This window comes from Chenopodium album, chromosome 5 (genome assembly GCF_948465745.1).
Source record: "Chenopodium album chromosome 5, dcCheAlbu1.1, whole genome shotgun sequence".
NCBI classification, from domain to species: domain Eukaryota; kingdom Viridiplantae; phylum Streptophyta; class Magnoliopsida; order Caryophyllales; family Amaranthaceae; genus Chenopodium; species Chenopodium album.
In genome coordinates this window covers 35,371,316-35,388,873 of record NC_137838.1, presented here as the reverse complement: position 1 = coordinate 35,388,873, position 17,558 = coordinate 35,371,316, and the positions used below count along the sequence as shown (strand labels likewise).

Below are 17,558 nucleotides of genomic sequence, written 5' to 3'. Positions count from 1 at the left end.
AGGGAACTGTTACCTTCAAATCTTTTACCACCTCCAGGAACTTACCAAACTGCTTATCCACGTTTGTCTTCAATTGACGATTGGGGAAAGGGAGTTTGATAATTGGCTTTGGAACATTATTATTCTTGTCTGGAGTAGCCACCTTCTCTGGAGTTGTACCCTGCAATGTAAAATTAGATATGTTAGTTGTATCCTTTAGCCCTGCAGGGCTATCAACTACATTGTTTGGTTTAATGGAATCAAGATTAGCATTATTTGATAACACAGGTTCATCAACTTTGGGCATAGAGGGCCCTTCATAGTTTGAACCACTCCTTAGAGTAATTGCAAATGCTTGATCCGTAGGCCTAGTAGGCTGTGCCGGCAAGGCTCCCTGTTGGCGGGCTTGTAGAGTAGCGGAGAGTTGCGCAATTTGATTATCCATAATTTTATTATGCGCTATAATTTGATCAATTGTCGCATCTCTGCTCTCCATGTGCTTTTGCATATTAGCCAACATTACTCTAATTTCCACCAGAGAAGGGTCAGAAGATGGGGAGGGTTGTTGTGGCTGGTTCTTCTGGCTAGCATTGGGATGATAATATTTCTGCTGCTGTGGCGCCTGTGGTTCTTGTGGTGGTGGATTTTGAACATTAGTGCTCCGGTAGGAAAGGTACGGATGATTCCGATACCCAGGATTGTAGGTGTTGGAGTATGGGTTATTCTGCCTATAAGCTTGGAAGGCATTAACTTGCTCCACGGAACTCCTGCAATCTTGCTCCCAATGACCTACAATACCACAATTTTCACAGAAAGCCTCATTAGAATTATTATTAATTGCAGAAACATTAGCTACATTAGCAGTGCTCAAATTATCTAATTTTTGGCAAATAGAGGTTAGTTGAGCTTGCAAAAACGATACAGAGTCGACACTATGCTTCCCCTTGTTAGCAAATCCTCTGGGATTCCCATATTGGGAATTGTGTATCGCCATATCTTCAATAACCTGACCTGCATCATCAACATTAAGATTCATGAATCTCCCACTAGTTGCAGAGTCTAAAATTATTCTAGAGGAATTTCCAATGCCGTTATAAAAGGCTTGGATTAACTGCCATTGCGCTAAATTATGGTGAGGGCATTCTCTTTGTAAGTCCTTGAACCTCTCCCAAGCCTCATATAAAGACTCATCGGCTTCTTGGGAAAAGTTCTGAATCGCACTCCGTAGTACTGTTGTTCTCTCTGCAGGATAATACTGATTACAAAAATTCAACACAAGAGTTTCCCAGTCATTTATACCAAGTGTAGTTCTATTTAAGCCATTAAACCACAATTTATCTTTTCCAGTTAGAGAGAAGGGAAAGAGAATCTCCCTGATTTGGTCTTGAGTGACCCCGGCTTGCCTGATGGTGTTGCAATATTGACAATAGTCGGCAATGTGAATATTCAGGTCTTCACCCTTGGCTCCACTGAATTGCTTCCTCTCTATCATCGTTATAAAGTGAGGTTTGATTTCGAATTGAACCCCATCAAGAGCCGGAGTAGGGGTGAGATGTGGAAAATCCGTAAGCTTTGGTTGTGAATAATCACTAAGCTTCTTTGGAGTCGTCATCTCTGATTCTGCGTCTGATGATGCCTCTAAATCGCTAGAATCAGTTGGAGGATCGCGGTGATTATTGTTATTATCACCAGAATCCGCCAGGATTTGCTTGTAGAGATTTTTCTGTTTATGGAAGGAACGTTCGATCTCAGGATCGAATGGGATATAACCTGATCTGAAACACCTGGGCATAAACAAAAACTAGAAGCAAATGTGAGATTTGTCTCAGAGAACTATCGCTCTCTGAGACAAAAAGGGAAATAATCTAGACTACAAAAACAATCAGAAATAAAAATAAAACCGTTTCCCCGGCAACGGCACCAAATTTTGACAGGGTAAAGTCGTATCCCCTAATAAAAAATAATTACCTAAATCTCTAACTAAAGTAGATAGGGAAGTAGGGTCGAACTCCACAGGGAAACATGTCTTTTTAAATCTAATTAATTATTATAATCTAAATTATCTAAGTAACCAATAATTTTAGGTATGAATTCTATACTACGAAGAATAAGTTTAGGGAGAAAAGAAACAATAATAAGGAAGCCTAGGGTCACAGGTTCACTAATAATTAATATTCCGGGATAGAACGAAGTAATTAATAATTAACAATGCACAGATAACATGATTAACAGGCTCTCGCAATTTATTAATCAACATAGATCTAACAGGCTCTCGCAATTTACTTGACCTAAGTTCCTATTAAAAATAGCCTTTAACATTATATTAACATCTGCTCGATTCATCAATTCAATATTGCTAAACATTCACAATCAAATTACATCTGCTCGATTCATAATCTAATTGCAAAGAATTAAAACAATTCAATAGGTTATTATCATGCAATATCATTAGTCAATAATAACAAACTATCCCTTCATATTAATTATGGATCCCCATAAACCCTAGAATAGAACTACTCACTAATCATCATAACTAACCCAATCAAGTAAATAATTAAAAGCATAATCAAGAAAGCAATTAAAACAGCTGAAATTAAAAGGGAAGAAATTGTACCAAGAATAAATCTGGAATTAAAGGAAGTATTAAGAACAAAAGTTTAGAGAGAATTTAAGAGAGAGAAAATACTAAGTAGAGAGAGAAAGTCTAAGAAAGAAGGTAAACTAAAAATTCCGTACATAATCGTATTTAAACCTTTCTTAAAACAAGAATTAAAACTAAACTAATCAGCTACTAAGAAAACACGCGCCCGATCGGGTGAAGGGCCGCCCGATCGGGCCCGCCTTTTTACTCTGCCCTTGCTTGGTATGATGCCCCCGATCGAGCCTACGCTCACCCGATCGGGCGCGCTTCTTCCTGAGGCTTGCTCTTGCGTGCACTCGCCCGATCGGGCATATGCTTGCCCGATCGGGCCCGGCTTCTTCTCTAAGGCTTGGATTTCGATTGGGCTCGATTCCTCGGCCCAATCTGGATTTCCTCATCGGGTCTTGACTAATTGATCCAATAGCCCCGGTATCACATACCAAGCCCTTAATCACCGGCTCTCACCGATCCTGGGCTTCAAGAGTGGTCGTGTCCTTCTAGCTTCCGTAGTCGATCCATAAAGTCCGAGAAAATGCTCAAAGAGTGCAATTTCCTGTAAAATATAACTAAAACTACGAAAACACTAGAACACACAAATTAGTAATAAAAGTGGCCCGAAAGAGCCAAAAACACTACTAATAACGACCAAGGGACGGGGATAAAACACTATATAAAATGGACATATCACTGAGTCTGGCTGGTTTTTCCTTCGTTATGCTCATCCGCCACCGGCTCCTCGTTATCAGAGACTTCATATCCCTGCTTAGCAGCCTAATTTTTAAAGCGAGGCGGTGGAGCATCACCCAATAGCTTGGCATCATACACCTCAGTGGCGTAATCATACCTTAGCTTATAGACCTCAAAGTCTATGTCTGGGTAGAGGAGGCTCCAAGTGATCTTCAGCCGGGCCAGGTTATCACGCTCATTCTCCTCCGTCAGCCGCTTTTGCTCTTGGGCTAGCTCGTCCGACTGCTTGTTTCGCATATTGACAAGTTCAACCCCCAGGCGGGAAACGTCTGCTCGAAGTTGAGTGTTTTCTTGATCAACCCCTTCTAATGCCTTTAGGTCTGACTTGGCATCCTCCAGTTTCTGATCAAGATCATCAGCCTGGTTGTTAGCTTCGTCGTTCGCAGCCGTCAAACTCCGGATCAGCTCCTCCTGTTTCAACTCTACTCCTTTAATCTTTAAATCACACATATAATTAGCATATTCAGCAGAGTTGAGGTTTTCAAGGGCCCTCCGTTTGGTGTCATTTACCTCTTCCTGTTTCTGCCTAAAGGGGCCCTGGAGGCCATCCACTCTCAGCATCACCTGAGAAAAGAGCAGTCGGATTATGAGTTACTTAGTAGAATTAAAGGAACAAGATATCAAGATTGCGGGATTCCTTACCTCAGCCATTGGCCCATTATCCGGTCGAAGTCCACCACCTGCAGATCAGGTATGGAGTTCTTCTATGACCGGGTGAGGGTCCTCACCATCCGTTTTGCGAAGCCCACAAGATCCGACTCGTCGGATGTCAGATCTGCATCAAAAGTAGTACTCTGTGAGAAAGAGGCAGCATAGTTGGCATTCATTCGTTACCAGCCGCTGACTGATCCCCCAGAGGGATCAACCTTAGTCTTGACTCTCATGAAATCAAGACGCCAAGGTATTTCAATCCTTCCCTTACCTTGGGTATCCGGATGGGGCTCAGGCTTCTGCTACTCCCCAGGTGTTGCCGCACCGGCTGCAACATTAGGTGGCTCGCCACCCTTCGATGTCGTAGAGGCATCCGGCGCTTTCTGCTTTGAGCATTCTGCGCTTTCGCTCAGAATCTTCATCGCAGCAGGTGATTTGCCTCCGGTCGTTGGACGACCAGATTAGGCAGAAGAATGTTTCTGGGGAGGGCGGTCCTTCCTAGCGGCCTTCGCAGCCGGAGCTTTCTCCAGATCGTCTCCTTGCCTTTTGAGAAGCTTGGAGAAGGATCGTGGAATTTTCTTTGCGGAGTCCTGAGAAACGAACAAGGGTAAGTATACCCAACCGACAAATTGTAAAAAAAAAAAATATATATATATATATATGTAAACACATAAAAAGTCAGGCGGTCTTACCCAGCCTTTCTTGGAGTCCTTGGCTTCGACGGCTGCCTTCTTGGCAAGTGCAGCCTCTTTGCGCAGCAGCGCCGCCGACTTAGCTGATGTCTTCGCCAGGTCGACCATTTTCAAGGCGTCGGCTGCATGAATAGAATTCATGGTTAGAAGAAACTATGGCAAGTTTGCAATAAAAATAAAAATAACAAGCATTTCGGATGTAAAGTATTCTACCCTTGGGAAACATGGTACTCAGCCCGCAGGCGGACAAGAAGCACTCGTCCTTGAAGAAGTCCGGATTGGGGATCCAGTTCTTAGGAACTATAATGTGAGTCCCATCCCCCATGGGTTCAGTTGTTGTTTCAAAAAATCCTGGCTCCATTATTTGCTCTCGGGCCTTAGTAGATAGCACCAGGAGAGGGCATTTCCTGCCTAGAAGAGTCGGCTCAGTGTTGTACCGGCGCAGTGTCCGGTTATGTCTCAAAGTTGGGGAAGACATCAAGTAAAACTTGTCCTTCCACCCCGGACCATTTGGACACTTTGTCCAAAGTCGTCAAATATTGGGGCAAGGTAGTCAGAGTATACCATGCCCCATGGCCGCCTGGAGCCTTGCTCAAATAGTGCATGTAAGCGAAGGCGGAAAAGCTTGGGTTTATATTTTGGAACTCGCAGGCGACGATGTAGCTTAGAATGTTCACCCACGAATTGGGGGTAAGCTGCCAAACTCCTACATCGTGCCCCTTTAGGATTTTCCTAATCCCGGGGTGGAGGGGGAACCGGAGGCCGGCTTCGATGGCCGCCTCGTAGCAGACAAAGTAATGGTCTACATTATCAATATCATCGTTCCAGGCCATTACAGCGTCAGCCGGAGGAACGATGATGTCCTAGCCCCTTCCAAAGGGGTGCTTTTCTTTGAAGGCCCTAAAGCCGCTCTTGAGAAAGGCAATGTTACCCGGTAGCATCCGGGTCCGTTTGGGGTTGGGGTTGTCAACGACCTTAGGCGGCTGCTGATAGTCAGCCGTAAAATTATCTTGGTCAGAGTCGGAAGATTCGGCCCTTGACCCTTGGCTGGCCTCAGCATCGCCGACTTCATTAGAGGAGGCGGCTCCCTCGCCGTCTACCTCTCGTACCCCCGAGCTCCCGAAAGTAGAGGGAGCCTCTTCATCGGAACCAATCTCTTCCAAATCCCTCTGTTCCCCGTCGGGAACAACCTCATCGGCTGGCACTTCCATAGTGCACCGGCTCTTAGACCGTCTGGTCTTCTGTTTCGTTCTGGCCATTGTGTCCTGCACAAACACAGAGAGGGAGGAATTCGGAGATGAGCATATCGGTTCCGACAGTCCAGAAAAGGCACCCCATGTTCTAGACTCAGCCGTTTCGGGGGACCGTCTGAGTGTCCTAGGCAGTGCCGAGTGAGTGGATTGAGAACTCATTTATATTTTCTAAAAAACTAGGTATACAAGCGGAGAAAAAATTGTATACACGTTGAAAAGGAGGAAAACTAAAATGGTACAGGCGGTTACCTTACTTTTACTTTGAAAAATCTGAAAACCACTACAGCCGGTAAACCGGGTGTTGAACTTCTAGCACACGGAAACTTGAAACTGCTTTGATGCAGACGGAGGCAGAGAATTTCTCTCTAGAAGCTTTCTCTTTCTCTCTCTAAAAAGTCAAAATGAGCGTAAGGTGAGAGAAAAGGGGGAGGTAAACTTCTATTTATAGAAGGTGAAAGCGGGGGGAAAACTTTGATTTGAAATTCAAATTTTACTACCCGTTACTGTTCACCTTTGAAAGGTGGACATGTGTCACAGGCCCCACGTGATATCCACGTGCACCATGTGAGGGGCAAATGTTTAGGGTAAAAATACACTAGACACATGGACCAATGAGAGGAGGCCACGTGTCGAGTTCAGGATGGCCCACGTGGCTTAATATCCTCTTGACACATGGCGCCCTTAGATACATCTCTGAAATGGCGCCCTTTAAGGGCCTAAATTCCAAGAACGCCGTAAAATGGCGCAGCCCACTGAAATTTAGGTCAAGTGACCTAGATAGGGGCACGTTCTCCAATGACCCTATAAATAGGGAGATATTTCCCTATTTTGGGAACCTGAGCTTGGAATCCAAGCAGATCCCCACCTAAATTTTCGTACTCTTTATTCCCTTTAAATTAACTAACTTGATCGTCGGAGGCGGAGCTCCTACCGCCCGAAGTCTCCGTTGTTTTGCAGGTAGAACTCAGCCGGATCAGACTCCGTGACGTAACTCTCCCGAGGGAAAAAAAACACCCAAAACACCTACCTTAATGGTAGTTGCAGTGTTCGTCCGGATTCCAACTAGGCAATCTCTCTACAGGTGCGGGATCTTGAATAGGTCCAATGGGAGTAATGAGTCCTTTGGCATGGAGTCGATCGAAGGCAGTATCGTAGCTCATCCCAATGGGGATGAAGTCTTTCCTTAGTTTCTTCTTAGATCCTTGGTTATCCATGGCTAAAACTTCACTGAGATCAAAGGTACTAACATTGTTACTAGAGTGGGCGTTTTCGGAAGAAGAAGGATTGTCGTTCTTCTTTCCTTTCCAGCCACCATGGTTACTATTGTTAGTAGCTCTTTGCTCTGCGAGGTCATCTTCGATTTCAATTCCGATGTCATAAACGGCCTTGAGAGTATTCAGATTGTGTTGATATTTTAAATGCTTCGAATACTTCTCTTGGAGATTCTTGATAAACATCCTCACGGATTCTTTTTCAGTGGGCACCTCAATCATCTTAGCGGAAGTTTCCCTCCATTTATTAAAGAAAGAAGTAAAGCCTTCATTCTCTTTTTTACTTAGCATCTCAAGTTGTCTATAGTTGGTTTCAACTTGAATATTGCACTTGTACCTATCAACGAAAGCGTTCACTATCGATTCCCAGGTAGAGGTTTTCTCTTTATCAAGGGAGAAGAACCATTGTTTGAAAACGGTTTCAAGAGACAGTAAGAACAGAGAGGGGAAAACCTTCTTATCGATACCCTTAATACTCATTATGGTTTCGAAAGCTCTTAGATGGAAAGTAAGGGTTATCTGTTGCCTTGAATTTTGGGATGTCAGTGGCCTTGAACTTATGCGGAAGAAGTTCCTTCTCCAGCGAGACCCCTTGTGAACTCATGCCCTAAAATTTATAGTCACTAGATAGCTTTCTCAAACTTTCTTGCATGAGGTTCATTTGTTGTTGCTTCACAGGATCATCAATTTTGAGGGTTAAAGCCTTTAACACCTCAGTCACGTCATTCAATTGATTCCTAAGTTCATTAACCTCTTCTTGACTTGCCATTATCTTTTTAGCCTTCCTCTTTTGACGAATTGGTTTATCGAAAAGTGAAACTTGAATGAAGAGGTTTTCCTTGATTAATCGCCCTTCTCTCCTCGACCAAGTACTTTGGAAAAGGAATTTGGGGATATTCATTGTTAATTATTTGACTCAAACTTTATTCAACATGCAATGGATGGAGGAAGTGAAGAAATATTGGAACAAAATGTGAAGAAAAAAAATGATGTAGATGGAGGGATAGGAATAGAATGTACCCCCAACTCAAATGACGGAAAAAAAACCGACTCATGCATGAACCTAAAACATGGTCATGGTGACATATACTCGAAGTGTGTGATAAAACTAGTGAGTGTAGGTGATATGTTAAGACTCGTGTCATGACCATGTGGCTAGACTATGTGACTAGACTCAATTAATGACTTAACAAGGTGTTATTGACAGCGAAATTTAACCGAATTAATTAGCAAACTGGTTAATTAGACACTAGGTGATGACTCGACCAATAATCCGAACTGTCGGCAAAACGACAGGACTGGCGTCGCACTGTGTAGTGTAGCGCCAAACGACAGAGCTGTCGCCAGGCGCTACACTCCACAGAGTGGCACTACAGTCCAGAATTTGGCACCAATGCTGGAGCTTCAATCTGGGACTGTTTTCGGTGTTATTAATCAACAGTCGTACTAAGTCAATTTTGATTAAAATATTAGACTTTATTGACTCAAATTAATTAATTAATTAATTAATTAGGCAAAGTTCTTTAAGTTATTAATTTATTTAATCTCAATACAAATCAAACAAACGGTTAAGAAAACATATATATGCTCAATTAATCAAGTAGGCACAATATGATGTAATGAGTTTGTAACCTAACCATAGCTCTAGTTCTCTAAAGTTCGGGATATGGTTTAGTCAATAGAGGGTCCATGGTTAATTGTCCAGATGCACCGCGTGGAAGCCTAACTGTGAAGGGTTGGCGCGAGTAGATGGGACACCGCGAGTTTTAGAAAAACTCGCTTCCATGGTTTGGTGAATTCAACGTTCTCGGATGTAATTTTTGTTGCTCAGAGCGTTCAATCAGGTAGATGGAGCATGAATTCCCAGAGGGTTATGTCCATATTTAGAACACATATGGGTTTCAGAAAAGTGAGAAAAACTCAATCAAGAAGTAGGATCGAGCAAAAAATACAAAAAAATGGTTGAAATTAGAACGCATATTTCAGGCTCGGTATTGGAAGAATTTGGCGCCAGCAAACAGAGCTTGGCGCCAAATTTTAGCTGTAGCGCCTGGCGCCAATGCTGGCGTCTGGCGCTACAGTTAAAAATATGGCGCCAATCCTTTGGTCGCTGACGCTAATTCCTACATGCCTCAGCAGCTTTTCTGTGCTCGATAAAATTTTCCAGTTTCGCGCAGTGTTATTTCGGTCCTAGTTGTGAAAGATATTTCTCAAATTTCCTACGTGTAAAATCCTATGTTTTTAACTCATTACGGATGGTCTTTCCAATGATATCTTTTTTATGCATAAGACAATAATGTTAATCAAAATTACGCACATATAATACTTAGAACGTTTCGAGTCTCATCCACTCATTCTAAATCATTGTCGAAACAAATTCAGGAATTAAAATAGAAATCCTCCCCAGTGGAGTCGCCAAAAACTGCAGGGAATAATTTCAAGCGTTAACCCCTAGCTTGAACCCCACTATGATCATACACTAAAGTACGGTGGCGTCCAAAAGGGAAGAAGATAGAGCAAAAGAGTCGCCAACAAGTTTAAGGAACTTGTAAACCGTTCACCGGGTGATGGTTACACCCCTTAACGATCCAAGAGATCGTCAACTCCATAAGGTCTTGAACCAAATAAGGTTTGGGGATAAAGGTACAAATCCAACCTAAAAGAGATTGAACCTGCCCTAATAATAGGCCTCTACTTTATTCTGATCGTATTCATGTGCACTTTTTGACTAGCATACAATCAATAAGATTAACCCTAAACCTGTTTATCTATGTTGGTTGAATTTAATGCACAAATAAAACTATTATTGGCGATCACTTGAATTATAATCATATTAACCCTAAACAAGATTATTAATTATCTTATTAAGTGTGATTACAAGTACCAATTCCCTTTAAACATGCATAAAAGGCGTGATAAGGAAATAACAATAAAATTATAATCATAACAATCATAATTAAGAATAATCATCATGACAATAATTATAACAATTATAATCATAAATCATAAAGAATAATCATAATAATGTTAAAGCATAATAATAGCAAGATCCTAGGCATGATACTAACAAGATTAATAACAAACCCTAGCATGTCACTAAGTAATAAAGATCAAATCTTTAACCCTAACATGATACTAACAATCATAAATATTAGGAAGAACATAGGAAGCATCATACTTTTAATCATACTTGATATTAAATTTACCCTAGACATGATACTAAGAATCATAATAACAATCTAAGCATGATTTCTACCTAATAACATCAATAAAAACCATTAAAGCACTTACTTGGATGCCTCGTACCTCTTTCTAATAACAAAATACACACGTTAGTAACTTCAAGGAAAATAATAAACAAAACAATTAAATTAAATAATTGAAAGAGAGATTTGGGACCAAACCCTCAGAAATTAAACTTTTCACGTCTAGGGCAAAGGCAACTTCGAATATGGCTTGGTGTATCTAAATCTAATGAATGCGGAATTTTGTATTTGAGAAAAGCTAGTTTAGAAAAAGAGAGAGAGAGTAATCAAGAGAATCTTGATGAGAGTTGGTGAATTGATTATAGATGAAAACTGGTTGTCGAAAACAGAGTTTTAAGCACGTTATTTATAAAGAAAATCAGCCAAAAAGATAAAATATCAAAACAGAGTTTTGGCGCACGTAAAACCTGATCAGCGCCAACGCTGGCTATTGGCGCCAGGTGCCAATGCTAGCGCCAGGCGCTACAGCTGGCGTTTGGCGCTGATCTGGAAATTCACGCGTTTTCTTAAAATCAGATAAAAATTGCCGTACAGAAGGATAAAATCGTATTTTCCTCAAAAATGCTCTTTGATTTTAATTAAAACTCTAAAAAGTCAACAAAAGTCAATTTATCAATGCAAATTGAATTAGGAATGAAAAGAACCTTCTAGAAGAATCTAGAAGACTAAAACCATTCCTAATTGCATTAGGAATAATAAATTTATATTAGGCCCTCCCCTATATCATTGGGCCGTATATAAGGCTCAAAACGGGTCCAGTTTAGTAAATTGGCCATAACTTCCTCAATATTCATCGGAATTGGGCTTATAATATATCGTTGGAAAGCTCTTGTCAAGCCCCATCCAACTACACTACTATTGGACCCATATCATGGACCAACCAAACTGGATTGGCTGTTTTCTTAAAATAAGTTTTTAAAAACAGAGAGAAGAGAAAAGAAATTAAAATTATCCGCAACATTAAACTTTCCACACTTTCACTTCATTCGATTATGATTCGACGTGAAAGGTATTCATCACTGGGTTTGGTTTTGGGGAGACACAAATGGGTGTCTAAACCCCTGCGCTCCGGGAGTGAGTCCAATGCTAGCCGCATGGCCTCCCAGTTTGCCTCTTCATCGTATAGCATGACTCGTAGAGTTAACTCGTAATGTTCAATGGGAAAGACGGCTTCAGCACCGTAAACAATGAGAAATGGGTTTTCACCGGTTGCCCCTTTTTTAGTTGTCCAGATGGCTCATATGACATGAATTAATTCTTCAGCCCATAAACCACCAGCTCTTTCAATTCTCTTTTTGATACCGTCTAAGATGAGTTTGTTGAAGGGTTCAACTTGGTCATTTGCTTGGGGTCGGCCGAATAATGCAAAAAATGTGAGATCCCTTGATCTCCCAACCAAGTCTTAAGCTGAGGCGTCTCAAATTGAGGTCCATTATCAAACACCATAGACATAGGTACCCCAAATCGGGTGATAATATTTTTTCGGATGAAGGAGATGACATACTTTATCTTGATGCCCACCCACTTGGTTAAATAATACACAACCACCAAGCGTATACGGACCCAGAATGGTCATGCCTGGCCCATTTAGCAAACGGGACTAGGCTGTGGATTGACATCAGATCAGTAGCCGGCCAATGGATTTGCTTCCCAAATATTTGACATTTGTCACATTTTTTAACAACTCCATGGTATCTCACTCAAGAGGTTTCCAGAAATAGTGTCGCCTGGCTCTGACAGCCAAAGATCTGCCACTTGCATGAGAGGCGTAGTATTTCGCATGAAATTCTTCGAGAATTTCTTACCCCTTTTTTGGGGTGACGCACTTCAATAGAGGCTTCAAAAACCCCAGCGTTGAAGAGATCTCCTACCCTTATCTCGAAGTTTGTAGCACGCTTCTTCAGTACGGCCGCCTCTTGGGGTGAATTAGGGAGCGTGCCGTCTGTCAGGTATGCCCGGAAGCCATCCAAGTAGAACTTCGGTCTAGTACTCCAATGGGCTCGTCATCAGATATACTTCATTTTTCCATAACTTCCAAAAAGACTGACCGAGGCGTATCATAGGAGGCGAAGGATGTCAATTTCGACAGGGCATCCGCCTGGTTTTTTTCATACCTATGCACTTTACTTAGATGAAATTGTTCAAGTGTCCCAACTTAAGCTTTGACCACCTATAGATTTTCTATCATAGCCGGATGGGTAGCTTCATACTCACCATTGTATTGGCTAACAACCAACTGAGAGTTGGAGCAGGCGTCAATTTTTGTTGCCCCTACCGCCTTGCACATGCGGATGCCGGCTAGCAGGGCCTCATATTCCGCCTCACTGTTTAAGGCCTGAAACTTGAACCGTAGTGCATATTCGTATTTATCTCCTTCTGGAGACTTACAGATTATGTCTGCACCACAGCCGTTCATATTAGAGCTCTCGTCTACATGCACCTTCCAAACCGGATCAAGGTTGTCCGGAGCAACCGGCCTTTTCATTTTGACAACAAAGGCGAAAAACGCCTGACCCTTCACTGCCTTTCTTGGTTCGTATGTGATTTCAAGACTTTGAATTTCAATAGCCCATTTGAGCATTCTACCGGATGAGTCCAGGGTTGTCATTGGCCGCTTAAGGGGTTGATATGTATAGACAACCACCGGATGTGCCAAGAGGTATGGTTTCAACTTCTTAACAACCATGTAAAGAGTAAGACCAAATTTTTCAACCATGGGGTATCGGATTTCAGCATTTCTGAGAACATGGCTAATAAAATAAACCAGGAGTTGGATGTCGTCTCTCTCAGTAAGGAGAATGGCACAGAGGGCATGATCTGAGACGGCTAGATACATATAAAGCGTCTCCTTTAGCAGAGGGTTAACAAGCCTTGGCAAGGAGTGTAAATGTTCTTTCAGCTTCTGAAAGGCCACCTCAGCATCATCTTCCCATTCGAATCTAGTCCTTTTCCTGATTACTTGGAAGAAATAAATGCACTTGTCACCTGACCAGCTGAGGAATCTCCCAAGCGCAGTCAGACAATCGGTAAGCCTCTGAACTTCCTTGATAGTGCGTGATGACTTCATGTCAATCACCACCTGTATCTTCTCGGGGTTAGCCTCTATCCCCCTTAGATCAATCAGGAATCCGAGAAACTTCCTTGACTCAACACCAAAAACACACTTTTTGGGATTTAACATTGTAGTCACCCAAATGTGTCTCCCCAAAACCAAACTAGTGATGAATACCTTTCACGTCATTTGATTATTGAATAAAGCGAAAGTGTGAAAAGTCTAGTAATGAGCATGTTTTTATTAAAAATATCTCTTCTTTCTGTTTTTGAAAATATTTCTTTTCTTACCTTATTTATGAAAAACGTGCATTCCAGTTTATTTTGGTCCATGATAAGGGTCCAATAATATTTTAGTTGGATAGGGATTGAAAAGACCTTTCCAACGATATATTATAAGCCCAATTCCGATGAATAATGAGGAAGTTATGGCCAGATTACTAGACTGGGTCCGGTTTGATATTTATGAGCGGCCTAATAATCTAAACGAGGGCCTATTATTGATTTATCATTCCTAATGTGATTAGGATTGATTATAGTCTTCTAGAACCTTGTAGAAGGTTCTTTTGAATCCTAATTTGATTAGAATTGATAAATTGACTTTAGTTACAGATTGCCCTCTCGTACGCTTACATTTTATCAAAAAAAGAAAACGCGTGGAAAACTATTTGCACCGCCATACGACATGTATGTCGCCTGGCGACAGACCTGACGTCTGGTGACAAGCGCGTGTTTTGCGCTGCAGACGTGTTTTATTCTTTTCGAAACTTTGATTTGGTTTTTTATCATATCCGGCTGATTTTCTCTATAAATAGCCTCCTAAAACCTCCGTTTTAAATAACCAACTATCATCAAGAATTTCTTGATATTCTCTCACTCTTATATTTACTAGCCTTTTCTCAAACACAAAATTCCGCATTCACAAGATTTAGACACCTAGCCAAGTTCGAAGTTGCCTTTGCCCTAGACGTGAAAGGTTTGAATTTTGAGGGTTTGGTCCCAAATCTAGTCTAAACTTTCTTTTGATTCTTTCTTTCAATTATTTAATTTAATTCTTTTATTTTATATTTTTCTTGAACTTACTAATGTGTGTATTTTGTTATTAGAAAGAGATATGAGGCATCCAAGTAAGTGCTTTCAATTGTTTTATTGGTATTATGATATAGAAATCATGTTTAGGTTGTTATTTTGATTCTTAGTATCATGTTAGGATGCTTTTCTTAATTTAATGCTTAGGGTGACAACAATAAGTTCCTAGTATCATGTTTAGGGTAAAGAATATAATGTCAATTATGATTTCTATGATGCCTTTTATTGTCTTTCCCAATATTCATGTTAGTATCATGTTAAGGCTATATATTTGATCTTGGATGCTTAGTGACATGCTAGGGTTTGTTATTAATCTTTTTAGTATCATGCCTAGTATCTTGCTATTATTATGCTTTATTGTTAACATGATTATTGATTACAATTATTATTATGATTATTTTTATAATTTTTATGGTTATAATTTTGATTATTATTTTAATTATTATTATTATGTTGCTTGATTATATTTTTATTGTTATTGCTTGATCACACTTTTTATGCATGTTTAAAGGGAATTTGTTACTTGTAATCACGCTTAATAAGATAATTAATAATCTTGTTTAGGGTTAATATGATTATACTTCAAGTGATCGCCAATAATAGTTTTATTTGTGCATTAATATTCAACAACATAGATTGAACAGGTTTACGGTTAACTTATTGATTGCATGTTAGTCAAAAAGCGCACATGAATACGAGAAGAATAAAGTAGAGGCCTATTATTAGGGCAGGTTCTTTCTCTTTTAGATTGGATTTGTACCTTCATCCCTGAATTTCCAGTCTTGGTTACAGACCTATTGGAGTTAACGATCTCCTAGATCGTTAAGGGGTGTAACCTTCACCATGTGAACGGTTTACAAGTTCCTAAAACTTGTTGGCGACTCTTTTGCTCTAGCTTCCTTCCCTTTGGACGCCACCATGCTTAAGTGTATGATCACAGTGGGGTTCAAGTTTAGGGTAATGCTTGAAATATTCCCTACAAACATGACACTATGCCACCTGAGTGTGGTGAAGGTTTCTCGGAGATCAGCAATATGATCCGTCTTTAGCTAGGATTTTACTATCACGTCATCAATGTACGCCTCTACATTCCTCCCAATCTGATTAATGAAGACTGTATTAATCATGTATTGGAAAGTAGCCGGCGCATTTTTCAAGCCAAACGGCATCACCGTATAACATAATAGCCCCTGATCAGTGACGAAGGTCGTCCTCTCTTGATCTTTTCTGTGCGGATACTGTAGGGGGTGAATCAGGGTCCTTGACATCGTTTAGATCTATTGGCTCCTTCGGCTGACCGGCTCCATCAGCAGTCGGCTTGACGTCTGAGAGGTAACACTCTCTTGCCGTCTTCTGATCCTTGTTAAGTGAGCCAATAGAGTCATCATCCTTTTCATACTTGAGAAGCATGAGAGTTGGGATGATGACGGCCTTGCGCTTGTTCAAAGTGGGTCGGCCAAGAATAATATTGTAGGCAGTTAGCTCTTTAACCACAAAGAACAGGACGACCATGTGCCGCCTTTTCCCTTCTGCCCCAGCCGGATGGGTAGGTTAATTTTCCCGACTGGGTGCACGACCCCTCCCCTAAAACCAACTAATGGATAGGAGAAGTCGCGCAAATTGTCCAGCTTGTAATTAAGCTTGGACAGACACTTATAGCTGATGGTATCAGATAAGCTACCTGTGTCTATCAGGATCCGGCCAACTAATTGGTTGGTGACCTTGCATTTAATGACGACTTAGTCGTCATACGGTCGGCGCACTTTACCCCGATCCTTCTCAGTGATGAGGACGTCAGGGAATGTCCCATTGGAGGATGCATGTTCGTCATCAACTGAATGGATCATCTTCTTGAGATGATCCTTGGTGCCCTGGATGGTCGGGCCACCGCATGCGAATCCGCCTGCTATGGTGTAGACCGGATCCTTATCGGTATCCGAGCTACTATTAGGCTGGACAGTCTTTGACGACTGCCCCGGATTCGTCTTAGAAGCCACTTCGGAATTCAAGACATAGGACTTCAGCAAGCCCTTGTCAGCTAGATGGTCCAACGTCCGCTTAAGGATATAGTAGTCGTTAGTGTCGTGGCCCACTTCCTCATGGAAGTGACATAATTTATTATTGTTCCGCGACTGAACGAAACTCTTCATAGGATTTGGCTTCTCAATAGTCAGCCAGTCCTTCACCTCTGTGAAGATGGTGTAACATTCTTTATTGAACTCATACCGTGAGACATACGATTTGAACTCTTTCTTCTTTTTGGACGGCTGATCAGGCTCGCCCAAACTTCTTTTCTCTTTTTGATCTCTTCATATTTTAGAGCCGGCTGAGCAGGCTGACTCTCCTTTTGCTTGTCGGACTTCTTGGAGTCCGACTGATGGCTGGACGAGCAGAGGTCGGTAGCCTGAATAAAGCTCTCCGCCTCTTGAAGGGTGAAAACCCTCTTTCGGACAAGGTCAAACTTAAAGGTCGACCCGTCCTTCAGACCATTGAAGAAGTTTGTATAGGCTACCTCGTCAAACAGCCTCTAGATTTGGATTCTCACCAGGTTGAACCGCCTGACAAAGACACGTAGTCCTTTTCTCTCTCTCCTTGCCTTAAAGTGCTTAAGTCAAGATTTGTTTTCTTGGCAGGGATGTTCAATGAGAAGTTGGAGGCAAATAGGAAGGCAAGCTTCCTGAAGCTGTCAGTGCATCTAGCTGGCAGGTTGCCTAACTATTGTTGGGCAATGCCCTTCAATATAGCCGAGAAGCACCAACACCACATAGCGTCCTCCAGCCCCTACATGTGCATGAGGTTGGAGTAGGCCATAAGGTGGTCCTCTGGATTGGTGGTACCATCATAGGCACCCACCAACATATTTTTAACCTTGGCCAGCTGTGATGTCTCGATTATCTCCTTGGTGAACGCAGAAGTTT

General features: G+C 41.6%; 1 non-coding gene across 1 annotated transcript; it reads left to right on the top strand.

Moving 5' to 3' along the window:
- The first annotated feature begins 1,103 nt into the window (after nucleotides 1-1,103).
- On the top strand, nucleotides 1,104-1,210 carry LOC145633354 (small nucleolar RNA R71). Its single transcript, XR_014112685.1, has one exon. It is a non-coding gene; the product is annotated as a small nucleolar RNA R71 (small nucleolar RNA).
- Nucleotides 1,211-17,558: the final 16,348 nt, after the last annotated feature.